This window comes from Mycteria americana, chromosome 1 (genome assembly GCF_035582795.1).
Source record: "Mycteria americana isolate JAX WOST 10 ecotype Jacksonville Zoo and Gardens chromosome 1, USCA_MyAme_1.0, whole genome shotgun sequence".
Classification (NCBI taxonomy): domain Eukaryota; kingdom Metazoa; phylum Chordata; class Aves; order Ciconiiformes; family Ciconiidae; genus Mycteria; species Mycteria americana.
Genome location: NC_134365.1, coordinates 221689085 through 221701787, shown reverse-complemented (window position 1 = coordinate 221701787; position 12703 = coordinate 221689085). Strand labels below are relative to the sequence as shown.

Here is a 12703-nt window from a genome sequence, read left to right as displayed (position 1 = left end):
GCTGTGCCTCATCCAGGGACTTGGACAAATGCGCTGGTGGAGCAAGGGTTTGCGACGTCTGCCCTGGACCCAAGGTGCAGACCCTGGGAAGGGTTGACTGGAAAAACCTTCGTAGCCACCAATCCAACCTCCCCCTCTAAATGGGACTGTCACCTGCATGGGTCAGGGCACCAGATCCTCAGAGCATCCGTTTGTTTTCTGTTGAGCCCAAAGGAGCTACCTGGAGGTGGAAATGTCCACTTGGTCAGGTGAAGCCCTACCATGAGACTTGGGCTGGTCAGGGCCCTGCAAACCTCATGTTAGAATCACAGAATGGTTTGGGTTGGAAGGGACCTTTAAAGGTCATCTCGTCCAACCCCCCTGCCACGAGCAGGGACGTCTTCAACCAGATCAGGTTGCTCAGAGCTGCGTCCAACCTGACCTTGAATGCTTCCAGGGATGGGGCATCTACCACCTCTCTGGGCAATCTAAATGCCCGAATTTGCACTGTGACTCCAGGGACATCCAATGAAGCCACCAGCAGGTGCATCAGAGCAAACAAGAGGAGGTGGGTCTTCATGTGGGGTCCCATCTATCCTGTCATGAAACTCCCTCCCATCGGATAAAGCTGATAAAGTTCAAAGAAGGACCTGGGATGTCAGTGGAAGAGAAATTCAGGGTTGCTAAATAGTTAATGACTGTCCTGACTCAAGGAAATGTTGAGTAGTAAATGGTTATGCTCTTGGGGCCACTATTGGACCATCTCGTGGATGAGGTGGGCTGCTGGCCACCTGGACATGGGTGTCCTCTTCTTAATTGCTTCTGCAACCTTTGAGAGTTCCTCACAAGCAGGATGATTGCTCAGATGTGGACATTTTCCTCTCCTATTTAGAAAATCCAGTTCGCCTGGCTTAATGAGAAGGGGCCGTTGTGCCTGGGAGGTATTCTTCTGATGTTGCCACAGCTGAGCTCAGCCCTTTGGAGACGTGGCCAAGTGTCCTGCTCATGGGAGGTTCTCTTGGTGTAAAACAGAGATCAGTGATGGAGCATGTCAGCTTTGCTGTGAGACCTGATCATCACTTGGAAATCAATTAAAAAAAAAAAAAAAAGGTTAAATTTTAATCCTTTGAGACAATTCTGTGTCATCCTGCTCAGGCAGAGGCTCTGCTGAGGAGGACTTCGGAGCTTGCTGAATGTCACCGTGGCACTGCCCACGCTGTCCCTCCTTGGCTGTCAGCAATAGCTGGCTCTAAGCTCAGCTTATCTCCACGCGCAGCCGGCACGGCGGGGCTTAGCGTAGCTCCTGCCTGTTTTCTCAGCTGCTTTTGCTTAGTGCTCTTCCAGATTTACAGCCTCTCGCCGTGACTTTCCAAAGCCAGCACTGGAAATGACCCTGTCCTTAAGTCCTCCAAAATAAGGCCCAGGCAAGTTTAAAATACTGAGATTATCTAAGCACTCCCAAAACTCCTGTTTCACCAATTTTGGCTCTGTCCATTCCCCCCTCCACTTTGCTCACAGCTGCAATTGACCTCTCGGTGAACATTGATGTGAAAAAGCCATTAAGCAGTGTTGGCTGGCGATGCCACCATGGAGAAGAAGACCAGCTCCTCCCTGGGCTTCCTCCCTTCCATGCGCTGGTGGCCATCCTTGCAGCTCTGGTGGCCGTCCTTGCTGGCTGGATCACCCCTACGTGCTCCTGCTGCTCTTCAGCATTGTCCCAGCGATCTCGCCCAGTTCCTTCTTGGCTTGAAACCAGAGCACCAGACCACGCTCTTACAACACTTTCTGTCCATCCCTTGAATGAAAAGCCCCAATTTCTGTAAACTCCAGGGGTTTTTGACCTTGTTAGCTGCCTGCAAAGCTTCCTCCACCTGATCTTCATGACTTTGTAGCAGGCCCACACAACAGCGTTCGTTTTCTTGTCCCAACTCCTACGGACTTTCAGCTGGTCTAACTCTTGGCGTGGTCTGAACTTCAGAATAAATCTGCACCTCTGCAATGGTACAGAAAGCGTCACGCTCCTCTTTTGCTCCTGTCTGCCCTTGCTGAAAACGTTAGTCCTTTTTCTACTAGTATTCTAGTTATGGAGATTGTTTCGCTGGGCCTCTGGTGGGGCAGTTTGAGCCATTGACCCACGTCCAGGCTTCCAGCTCTTCCTGTTCCCCTCCACACTCCTTGCATTAAGATACAGCCATCTGGGATGTTGGGTGGACTGACCCATCATCGTCTTCATCCCTCTTTTTTACCCCTGAAATGCATGGGTCTAGGTCCTCATCCGAGTCCTGCTCCTTCCCTGCTCTCCCCGCTTGCCGCCTCTGCTCCTCATTCGGGATTTGTGGATGAAAGCCAGCGAGTCTCTGCGCGGAGAGCTGCTCGTCATGCGACCCTCTCCCATCTCCACTGGCCTCCTTCTCCCCAGCACAGTCTATGCTAGGGCAGAGCAATTTCAGGACGATTTTTGTTATTACGGGGTTGTCCTGGTGAGGACATGGTAAAAAAAAGAAAAAAAATTTAACCTGCAGTATTAGCTTTTTTTTGGAGAAACCCAGTTTGGAGTCTGCTGGAGACGATCTGACCTTCCCTGTCCCCTGCGTGCTTGCAGCATCGCTCTCCAGTTTCAGCGATACCCAGTTGGTGCCATCACAGAGAGCAAAATCCCCAAGCCCTTTTCTTCCCCCGAGGGTTTTCATATCTCATTCATTTCACGGGCTGCATTTCTTGAAGGACAGTATCTCTCAGTCCTGCAGATTTTTAACTGAAAGTCTCCCAGATGGACCTTTGTAATGTCAAAATGATTTTTTTAAATTACTTCAGCCCAAACAGTATGCCTCTCCTTGCTGAGCCACACAGCCTGGCTTTCCTTCCCAAGGACTTTTCCATTCTAGAAACCGACTACAGTTCTTTCTCATCCCTTTAGGTTTGACAGGGTCTGGGCTTGGTGGGATTATATTTCAATTGATAGGTGATAGTAAACATCTTCAAAAAAAGAGAAAAAAGGATGCTGGTGAATAACGGGAAGAATGCAGTGCTTTATCAGGGCTGTAATAACATTTACTTGCATAGCAATTTATTTAGCCTGCTCTAGTAAAGACAAAAGGTATTATGATTTAGATAACTTTGAAGGCTGATAAAGGCACAGTTCTTCTAAGGATGTCTGTGTATAAATCCATGTAAAGTTTCACTTCAATAACAACCGCAAATTACAAATGCTTCCAAGAAGCAGGAACTTGTTCAATTATTAAGCACCCGGCGGTGCCCGCCTTGAACTGCTCAGTCTGGCTCAGTGACTAATTACTTTTCAGTAAGTTCCTTCTTAGGAGAAACTCTGCCCCTCCTCATAGCATTGCTATCAGCACTCAGGTCATTAGAAGCAATTAAGACTAATTGTAAGCCTGCATGGAGAGAAAGGCTTTAGGGAATGGCGGGGGATGGCAGGACTTTGCATCTCCCCATTAGACGTGGATCAAGCTGCCCACACTGGATGTGGTCAGGGGACTGTTTCCCATATATTAAGCTTCAATAAATCTGCTGCCATCATGAATGCCATTAATTAGTATCCATCTGCAGCCTCAGCAGAAAGACTGTGTGGACAACGAAGGCGTTGCAGCGTACCTTCTGCGTTTGGGAGCCGTGCTGAAGGGATGGTGGGAGTAAGTGCAAGTGCTCACCCAGCTGACACCCTCAACCGAGGAAAAACCTTGTTTTCCACGGTGCTCCGACTTGCATGACGTGCTTCATAAAAAAAAAGGGAAGAAAACAGAAAACCGGATGTTTGTCTCAGTGCATTCTCGCTATGTGCATACTCACGTTTTAGCCACTTGCCTTTATAAAATGCCATTAGGTCTCCTAATTAACACCTAGCGCTCAGATGTAGCGAGGGGTGGAAATCTGGGCTGGGCTGGGAAGCATCATGACTTGCAAGCTTTTTTTTTTTTTTTTTTAAACTGAATTACAAACAGCATGATGGCCGCTGTCCATAAATCGCAGTCCCCGAGGAGTGAAGTGCATTAATAGACTTGAAACTCTCCGAGAAGTGCATCTTGTGCAATTATGCAGCCACATAAATGCTCTGAGCTCAGGCAGCCTCTGAGTGTGGCGTTAATCCCCCGCTGGAAGGTTTTCAAGTCAAAGCACATCCTTTAGGAAACATTTTTTTACTTCTGTGTTATTCATAAAAAACATTCTCATATTTTGAAAGATTTTCCAGGGCTGAAGCCATCTCACACATCATGGGCGATGCTGTCCCAAAATAGTTGTGCCCAAGGGAGCGGGCTGGGAGTTTTGCAAGAACAGAATGGGGGAAAGCTGTACTTTTTCCCCTTTCTTTTGCTTTCCTCCTCCTTACCCAGAGCAGGATTTCTCTCTGCCCCTTCCAGCTATTGCTGCAGATGTTGAAACCTCCCTCTGTCGCAATTTGCTCTCCTCTGTGTCTCTCTAGCACTGCCCATTCATAAGAACTGAGATTTCAGTTGAATAGATGCCTTGCAATTTCCCTCCTCTGCTGCTAGAGAAGAATTTCAGGATGAAGTTCATCAGAATAATGAGGATACTTCTCACTGCACTTGCGCAGCCCGCGAGATTCCTCTTTCTTCAGGGCAGGAAGGAAAGTCCCGTGGTTGGGGGACAGGAAAGGGAACCGTGACTTCAGCCTCTGTTTTCGTCTTTGACTTTCCTCTTCTGAACTCAGCCTGCATCAACATCTGTGCTACGGTTGCTGACAGCTTTCAGTGCAACTCCTACATGCGTTAAAAGGCGAGGCAGGGATTCAGAAAGCAGCCCCAAAAATATATAGAAGCAAGGTGGCTAATTGCCACGGGTGGACTCCGGCCACTCAGTTTAGATGCCAGCTCTGCAGACAATATTTGCAGAATTCCAAACATTTGCGTCTCGGATTTTGCCTGGCTCTCTGTAAGATGTCAGCAGAGCTCGGATGTGAAATCCCAGCTGTTTTTTCCTAACCCCACATGCAGAAAATGATCATCCTCAGCCCCACAAGTAGAGATGAGTCCCATTTCCAATGCAGGACACTGAGATGCTCCTTTGCAAACCCAGCTTAGCTCTTGGACCTGGAGCAGAGCTGGGGTAACCAGCAGAGCCTGGCAGATATGGGCTTGCTAACGTGGCCTCTTCCAGGCTGGAAGCCCCAATTTATTCATTTGTGGACACTTACCATCTCAGACACATGAAATTTTATAATCTCTTTGCACCAGATAAGTGCTGCTATCGTTTGCTGCAAACTGGTTTTAATTTTTCCAAGAAATAGGCCTTCCACCACATCCTCCAGAGAATTTAACAGCACTGAACTGACTGTAATGAGATTGGTATAATTTCCTTTTATTAAAGCACTTCATGTAGCCCATTCAGGTTTTAGTCTCTGGGACTTTCTTAATGCTTGGTTTTCAATAGGAATTATCCTTTTCATTTACACGGGATGCACTCAGGGTCTGTGTGTCCAAATATTTGAAGGTCAAAGGCTTGCAGTGACCTAAAAGCTGGAAGAACTGCAGGAAAGCTCTTGGTCAGAGAGTGGCAGCAGCAGGCAGGAGACGGCTCCAAGCTGGGAGCCACAGGGCTAGTGCACCACGAGGAACGCTTTCCTTCCAAGGAATTCGTGGGCTTTTTTCCCGCATCCCTTTCCCACATGATGCAATACCAATTCATATTGCTAATTCACGTGTAGCTGATTCATATACAGCTAATTGAATTCCCGCAGCCCCAGGGGATGGCGGCTGTTGTACACCCCTTGCACAAGGGAGTGCGTGATGGCCACGGCCGAGCTGCGTGCACCCACTGTCCCGTGGCATCCCTTAGCTTAGAGCCCAATTCCCCTTCAGCTCTAATGCTTTGCAGAAAGCTGTTTTGCATCCTACAAGGGAAAAGACGGGCGAGCAGCCTTCGAGGCTGCGGGAGGAGCCTGTCTGACCGTGGAGATGCAACCCGGTGCCGTGCCGTTGAGCAGCCCCTCTTGGACCAACGGGACAAGAACGTTTTTGCTGCAAGGAGACAAATGCTCCTCTGCCTTCGAGGGTGCTCTGCCAAACACCTGGGTCCTGGGATGGAGCAGCAGCCTGGGCACTTGCAAAACTCCTGCTGGCTCACAGCAGCGAGCAATGAGGTGCTGAGGAGGAGGAGTCAATAGATGGTGCTCTTCTTTCGTGCAATATTGCAGTGTGATACTGCTGCTGAAAGGGGTGTCCGCCTTTCCCTGCCGCTCTCTAGGCAAGGGGGGTGAGGGTCCCCTCATCTGGGCCATTTTGGGTGTCTGCCTCTTGCTCCTTTGCCGCTGGAGAGTCTCCTCTTCCCACCAGGTTATTCCCTCCTGTCAAGGAGCTCCGACCTCCCACCCCCAAATTAACCCCGTTTTTTAGGTCCTGGGGGGCTGTCTGTGCACGCTGCACAGCCTCTCTGGAAAGAAAGGAGTTATGCAGCTGTAAAATATTAATAATACGTTTTTTAGATCTAATAATGCCTTCCTGAGATATCACAGAGCCTATGAGAGCTGATAAAGTTTATTTTCTCTGCAGTGCATTATCTGTCTGATGCAGCCCTGCTTGGGAGGACGGCTCAGGGTCACTTGGGTGAAGAGTATTTTTGAACACACTGATTTGGCTGTCTCCTGCTTAGCAAAATGTATCTCTGCTGCTAGAGCTAATAAAGAGGTTGTTTAATTATTATTTAATGAGCTTGTGCAGGGAAAGCAGATAATCTTCCCTTCGGAAACATCAAGTCCCTCTGCCCAGCGTGCCCCGTTTCCCATGGCTGGTCCGTCCCATCCGTCAGACCCCAACAAGAAATGCCAGGAGGAAAATGCGGCTGTGCCTTTCTTGGCTGCTGCTGCACCACAACCCTGAGTTGGAAAATATCCCATTCGGAGTTTCCATCTGGGAGCTTGTTGTGGCTTTGGGGGTGAAAAGAGAATGGGGAACCCTCCAAAGGTCTCTCCATCTCCCCTGGCACCTTATATTCTCCTTGGATGTGACTTTGCAGCTGTCCGCATCTCCAGGCTGCAGCATCATGAAATCCAAGTGTGAATTTGCCCTGGAAGACCTCATCTGGGTTTGTGCACCCGTTTGCAGCCGAGACAGCCCCGGATGCCCATGTTCAGGGCAGCCGAGGCCGTGTACACCCAGGCATCCCTGGGGAAGGCAATGGGAGGGACTGGCAGCAGTGCCTGGGCAGGGTGCAGCATTTTGACCAAGTGGCAGCACCAGGTGAAGGGATGGACTCGTCCTCCAGAACTTTTGAAATCCGGGTATTTGAAGAGGTTCAAAACAACCCGTTTGGTTGCGTTTTTTTTGCTAAAAAATGCACACAAATGGCTTTTATGGAGGTGAACTTGCAAAAGTGTTTGCAGGATTAGGGTGCGTGATCCACTGAGAGAGCAGCAGCTCATGGAGTCTCATGGCATTTCGTCCTGAAAATGTTACCTCCAAAGACTGTGGGGTATCAAGCAAAGCAGTAAAACACCTTCAGCATTGATGGTCCAGACTTCGTATCTCACGCCAGCCTTGCTCTGCCCTCTTCATCCCATTGAAAGCTCAAGGGAGGCAACGATGGCTGCAGCAGTCCTGGAGCGCTACCAGACCTGGGCTCCCCTGGACTGAGGGCATGGCTGAGCCTCGGAGGATCCATAACTGAGGTTGCTCTACTCAAACCTTTCCCTCCTTGACCTTTTTGCAAGCTACCAGGTCCCTGAGCAGCCCCTGGGCTTCCCACCACCAAGGCACAGCGGCAGGAGGAGGGCAAGAGGGGAGGGAGCTGGAGAGGGACCATCTTCCCAGCCCCACCTCAAGGCTTTATAAACCGGGCTCTGCATCTGAGCTAGTCCATCTGCAGGTGGTTGCAGAGAGGCTCCTGGATTTTCTGAGCAGGGAAATGCATGAGCAAGGTTAGGGCGGGCAGACAGAGCCAGGTTTCCCAGTAAACTGTGGGAATGCTGATTTTTGAAGCTGCAAAAGGCCAGTGGGGCTGGAGGTCTGGAGGATGGACATCCAGGGACCTGGTCTGAGAGGGGCAGTTTATGCTGCTCTCTGGAGCACCTGCAATATCTCCAGCAGTGTTTGATGATGGTTCCATCACCTCCTTCTGCAGAGGTGACCAAGAAGAGCCTCCCGGGGTGGATCGAGCTCCCAAAGCGGGTAAGGTGAGCGTCCTCCCCTGGGTGCTCGGACGTATTTCCAAGCCCACAGGTTAAACACAGCCCCTCCAGCCAGCTCCCACTGGAGACCGCACCCTCACGCTACATCCCCCTGCCTCCACCCAAAGATTTCGGGTGTCTCCCCAGCTGTGACAAGCTAAACCCCGTCTTGCTTTGCCTCGCCGGTGATGCTCGGTGGCGGGTCCCGGCGACTCCCACGTTGTACGACAGCCTCTGCCCCCCTGCTCACGCAAAAGGGACGACCGAGTTTTTCTTTGCCGATGCATTTCCAGAACAAGTCGGTAGCTCGATCTTCCTTCACCCCATGCCTCTGTTTATGGCGCCTGAGTGCTCACCTCTGCGGCGTGGAGATGGCCGGGGCCGGGGCCAGCTCCATCTGCGGTGCTGTGGGCACACACGGGTCACCGTCCCCAGCCAACCCAGCAGCAGATGGAGCAAACCCAACAAGCAGGGGCGAGGAGGAGGAACACACAACGAAGGCTGGTGGGGCTGGGAAGGAGCCGTGCCAGCAGCCTGGGTTCAAGCAAGGAGAGAAGATCCCCGATGCCTGCCCGCAGCCGTCCCCTGCCCGCAACCCGAACACACAAAGGCACCAGAAGAACCCCAAAGGGAGAAATCCCAGTTTCCCTTTGACAGATTTAACCGGGTCTGCCTGTTTGTTAACTCCTGCAGTTCTTATCTGGAAACACTTTAGAGATAAGTGCACAAAAGCAATGGGGAGAGTAACTGAAAAATAAAAAACCCGGGGTTATATAAACAAACACTCCAGATCACAAATCCCAGGCTAACACCACAGCTTCAAAAGTTAAAGAAATAAATGCAGATAAAGAAATTGGAATAAGAAAATGAACGAAAGGAAAAAGCGCGGGAGGGATGGGACGCTTGCACAGAGGCGAGAGGGGACGGGAGCCAGGAGACGGAGTGAAAGCAAAGACCAGTTTGGAATGGGACAGCGTAAGCAGTTTGCAAAGCCCTGTATCAGCAAACCACATGGGCAGCTCTGTCATTTCTGGATTGCAACTTCAGAAGGAAAAAACAGCAAAAAAAAAACAAAAAACAAAAAAATCCCATTGAAAGAGATTGCAAAAGTTTGGGTTAAAATGTACTCCAGCTTTTGAAATTGCAGCCTAAGCCCCACCTCCACACACCCATCCCCACCTCCAGGCTGGGAAATAAAAGTAGCGAATGGCCCCAGCAGCTGCTGGCAGCGGAAAACTTTTGCTCCCAGCGTGGTGGGATTGGCATCGGGAGAGTCCTGAAATTGTGAGTATGGCAGCACCTGCCCCCCTGCGAAGAGATGCGGAGGATGCCTTTGGTACTGAGCCGCTCGGGGTCTGCCTGCGAGCTGCAGGAGGGGCTTAGGGTTCGGTAGATGTGAAGTTTCTCATGCTACTTTTCCCCGTGTTGTTTTGCAAGACTCTGTGAAACTCGTTGGCTCAGGAGCGGGTTTTTTCCAGCAGCTTAATAGCTAAAGGGGAGAAAAAAAAAAAGAGCAATTACAAATGGTCTGCTCGCCTGTTCCGTGCCGGCTTTCTGCACATGTCTTTTGTCGCTTCCTCTCTGCTTGCACTTATTTATTTGAGCCTTTCTTTCCCATAAGGCAGCTCCACTTATTTCTCCCTTTGCAGGGAGTTTTCCCGACCCCTGAGGCTGCCACAGTTGGTTTCTCTTATAGTTTTGCTTCTTCTTTTATGGCAACGCCTCTTCTCACTCCAGGTCTTGGCAGACTCTCAGAGAGGATGCCGGGCAGGCGTGGACCTGACCTGGCACAGTGTCGGTGCCACTCAGGTACCCTGGCCAGACCCAAGCTTCTCCAGCAGTGCATCGCTTGGGAGTGGAACCGATTCGGGGTGGGATCACCGCGTTGGTTAGAAAAAGCTGATGTGACCTCCTGGCTCTGAGAAAATTGGTGGGTGGGAGCAGGAAAGGGTTAACGTCAGGGGGAAAGCCTTTCTGCAGCTCTGCAGGCTGCGGTGAAGGTGCAAACGGCCCAGGGACCAGGGTGATGGGTTGCATCCGTCTTATTTGTTACGTGCATTTGCTGCTGAGGAGAGGTGCCGGCTTAGCCAGGGGACAAGCCCTGCGTTCAGGGCTGAGCTGCTGTTTCTGCCTGCTCCTGCCAGCGTCCTGCTGCGTTTTCCTTAGCTGGACTGGTCTCAGGTGAAGCAGGCTTCTTGGTTTCTCCTGCGTCTTGCAAATGGTGGAGCTGGTGTGTCCCTGAAATGCTTAAAGCCTTGGAGGTGGGCATAGCCTCCTGGGAGTCAGCTGTGGGACCAGCCTGTCCTCCCTGAAAACCCTGATTTTTGACACTTAGAAGTGAGGTTAAATGCTGGAAGAAGGCGTTGTGCTTTGCACAGACCGGCTGATCACGCCTTGGCCACGCTTGCTGCTTCTGTCGGGTTTCAGCTGTAGTGTCCCTGGTGGGCATGGGGACAACAGGGATGGCTGTGCCGGGGCAGCGGGGAGACGTCCCACCCCGGACCTTCCAGCCCCTGTGGATCTGGTTAGCCAGGGGCAAGGCTGCCCCATCCTTGGCAGTACATCCAGGTTGCATGGAGAAGGAGCTGAGGTTTATTTGGGGAGACCTCAGGACACGGACTCAGGGTGCTCAAGGATGCTTTATGTCCATCTACAGAGGCTGTAAATCCTGTTACTGCTCCAGTTACTGAGCGGGTTTCTCTTTGCTTAAGAGGCACGTTATGCCCAAGGCTCTCTGCGAGGTGCTCGTACGGATACAGATGCGCCCTGGATCTCTCATATCTCCGGTGGTTTTGGGCAATTGCTGTGTCAGAAGGGCACATCCCTCCCTCACTCCTTTCTCACCTGGATGTGTGTCCGAGGCACCTTTTCGCAGTGTGCATGGGTTTGCAGCCGTGCCATGGGCTTTCCCCAGCTGGAACCCCTGCAGCGCGCTGGGGAACGGGTGGGATCTCTGGACCATGATGCTATCAGGTCCTGCTGCTTCGTGTCCAACCCGAACAGGTTCTGAGCTCTTCACCGCTGTTCTTAGTGCTCCAGGTCCACGACAAAAAGGAAAATGCCAGTCAAGGACATTGGAGTAAATCAAAGAACAAGGGCAAATGAGGCAAAAAAGAGAGACACTTAGTGCTGGTTATGAGCAGAACCAAGTATACCCAGCCGTACAAACAGGCCAGAGCTGAGCTGCTTTAGGAGCATATCAAAATTCATATCTATATTTCACCCTACCAGCTGTATATGATAACCTTACATAGCATCTGCTTGAGGCAGTGCAGTGCAGCTCGCCTGCAGTTGCTGGTACAGCTCCAGCGGGCAATGGAGCATCCTTTATCCAAGTGCCCATCAGGATCTGATTTCTCACCCATGGTCCAAGCCATATCGATCTGCTCCAAAGGGCCTTTTATCTGTTATTTGCAGAAATTTCATGACTGCATTTTTTTCCTCTCCCTGCCCTGGTCCACGGTGTCTTGTGCTCAGGCAGAAGATGCCAGAAAGGTGAAAAGCGTTAGAAAGGAGCATCTCCTTCCTGCTGTGGCATCCATGGTGGCATCCGTCTGCTTTGCCATCCACTAAGAGTCAGCAGCTGTTGAAAAGCCGTGCGGCCCGAGCGAGGGTTTGCCCCCCGCCTTGTTCGCACGGACACGTACAAAGCTGTGCTCTGCTTTGGCCAATTCCTCATAAAGCTTCTGAAGGGCTGTTGGGGAAACCACTGGCATCAAGCTGGCTGTGAGAGCCCTCCTGACTCACAGTTCTCCTGGCTATTATTTATTATTTGGTTCTTTTGCAACGTGCTCTAATTTCTCTTCATTTTCCCTCCTACACTTTCAGTTTTCTTGCCTTTGCCAGACGTGCTGCTGGGCGTGGGTGGCATTTCCAGGCTCTGAAATGCTTCGTCCTGGCTCTCCCGAGCACTCATAACCCAGCCGTTCAGTCTTGCTGGGCTGCTTGGTCTGCTGCCTCCCCTGCAGCGGCCCAGGAGTCTCCAGGGATCCTGTTCTGGCCAAAAACAGATCCCAACCCCCCTTTCTCTGTGGTTCCTGGCTCCCAATTTGGTCCCAGTGCCTCCCTGGGGCTGCTGGTCTGCCCCATGCTGCTCTTGCTGCGGCTCGGCAGCACATCCCAGCTTTATCCTGAACGTGCTGCATGTGGCCTGGCTTGAGCCATCCCATGGATTAAATGCTTGGTGTCTCAAGCCATTACCTTGCCAAATGTGGACTTGAGAGATGGCTTGGGAGCCTCATTACCCATCTTGGGACCTGTCGTCAGCCCCCCCAGGCTTTGAAAATGATAATTTTTGAAAGAAATGGAGACAGTGGTGTAAGACGCTGCGGAGCAGCGAGCGATGAGGGGAATTTCTGACTTGAAACATGATTCAAATATTTGCAAGGCTGTGAAATATCCTCTGGGAGAGATTGATAGCGGGTCACTGGCTGGAGAAACCCCGGGACAAGATTGTTCCCAGGGATGCAGGAGAGGGCTTGCCGCCAGCCGGGTCCTGGGCTGCAGACAGGCAGCTCAGCCAGGGCCAGATGTGGCTCCAGCTGCAGGTCTGGGGACTTCCAGAAAATAATGTCCTTTTTCACTGGG

General features: G+C 51.2%; 1 protein-coding gene across 1 annotated transcript in view; it reads left to right on the top strand.

Annotated features, from left to right (window-relative positions):
* The first annotated feature begins 9308 nt into the window (after window positions 1–9308).
* The window catches only part of SLCO2B1 (solute carrier organic anion transporter family member 2B1), a 61324-nt gene continuing 57929 nt past the window's right edge, over window positions 9309–12703 (top strand). Inside the window, exon 1 of the mRNA XM_075491359.1 lies at window positions 9309–9400. The gene's annotated coding sequence lies outside the window, so the exon portion shown is untranslated. The remainder of the gene's footprint in view (window positions 9401–12703) is intronic.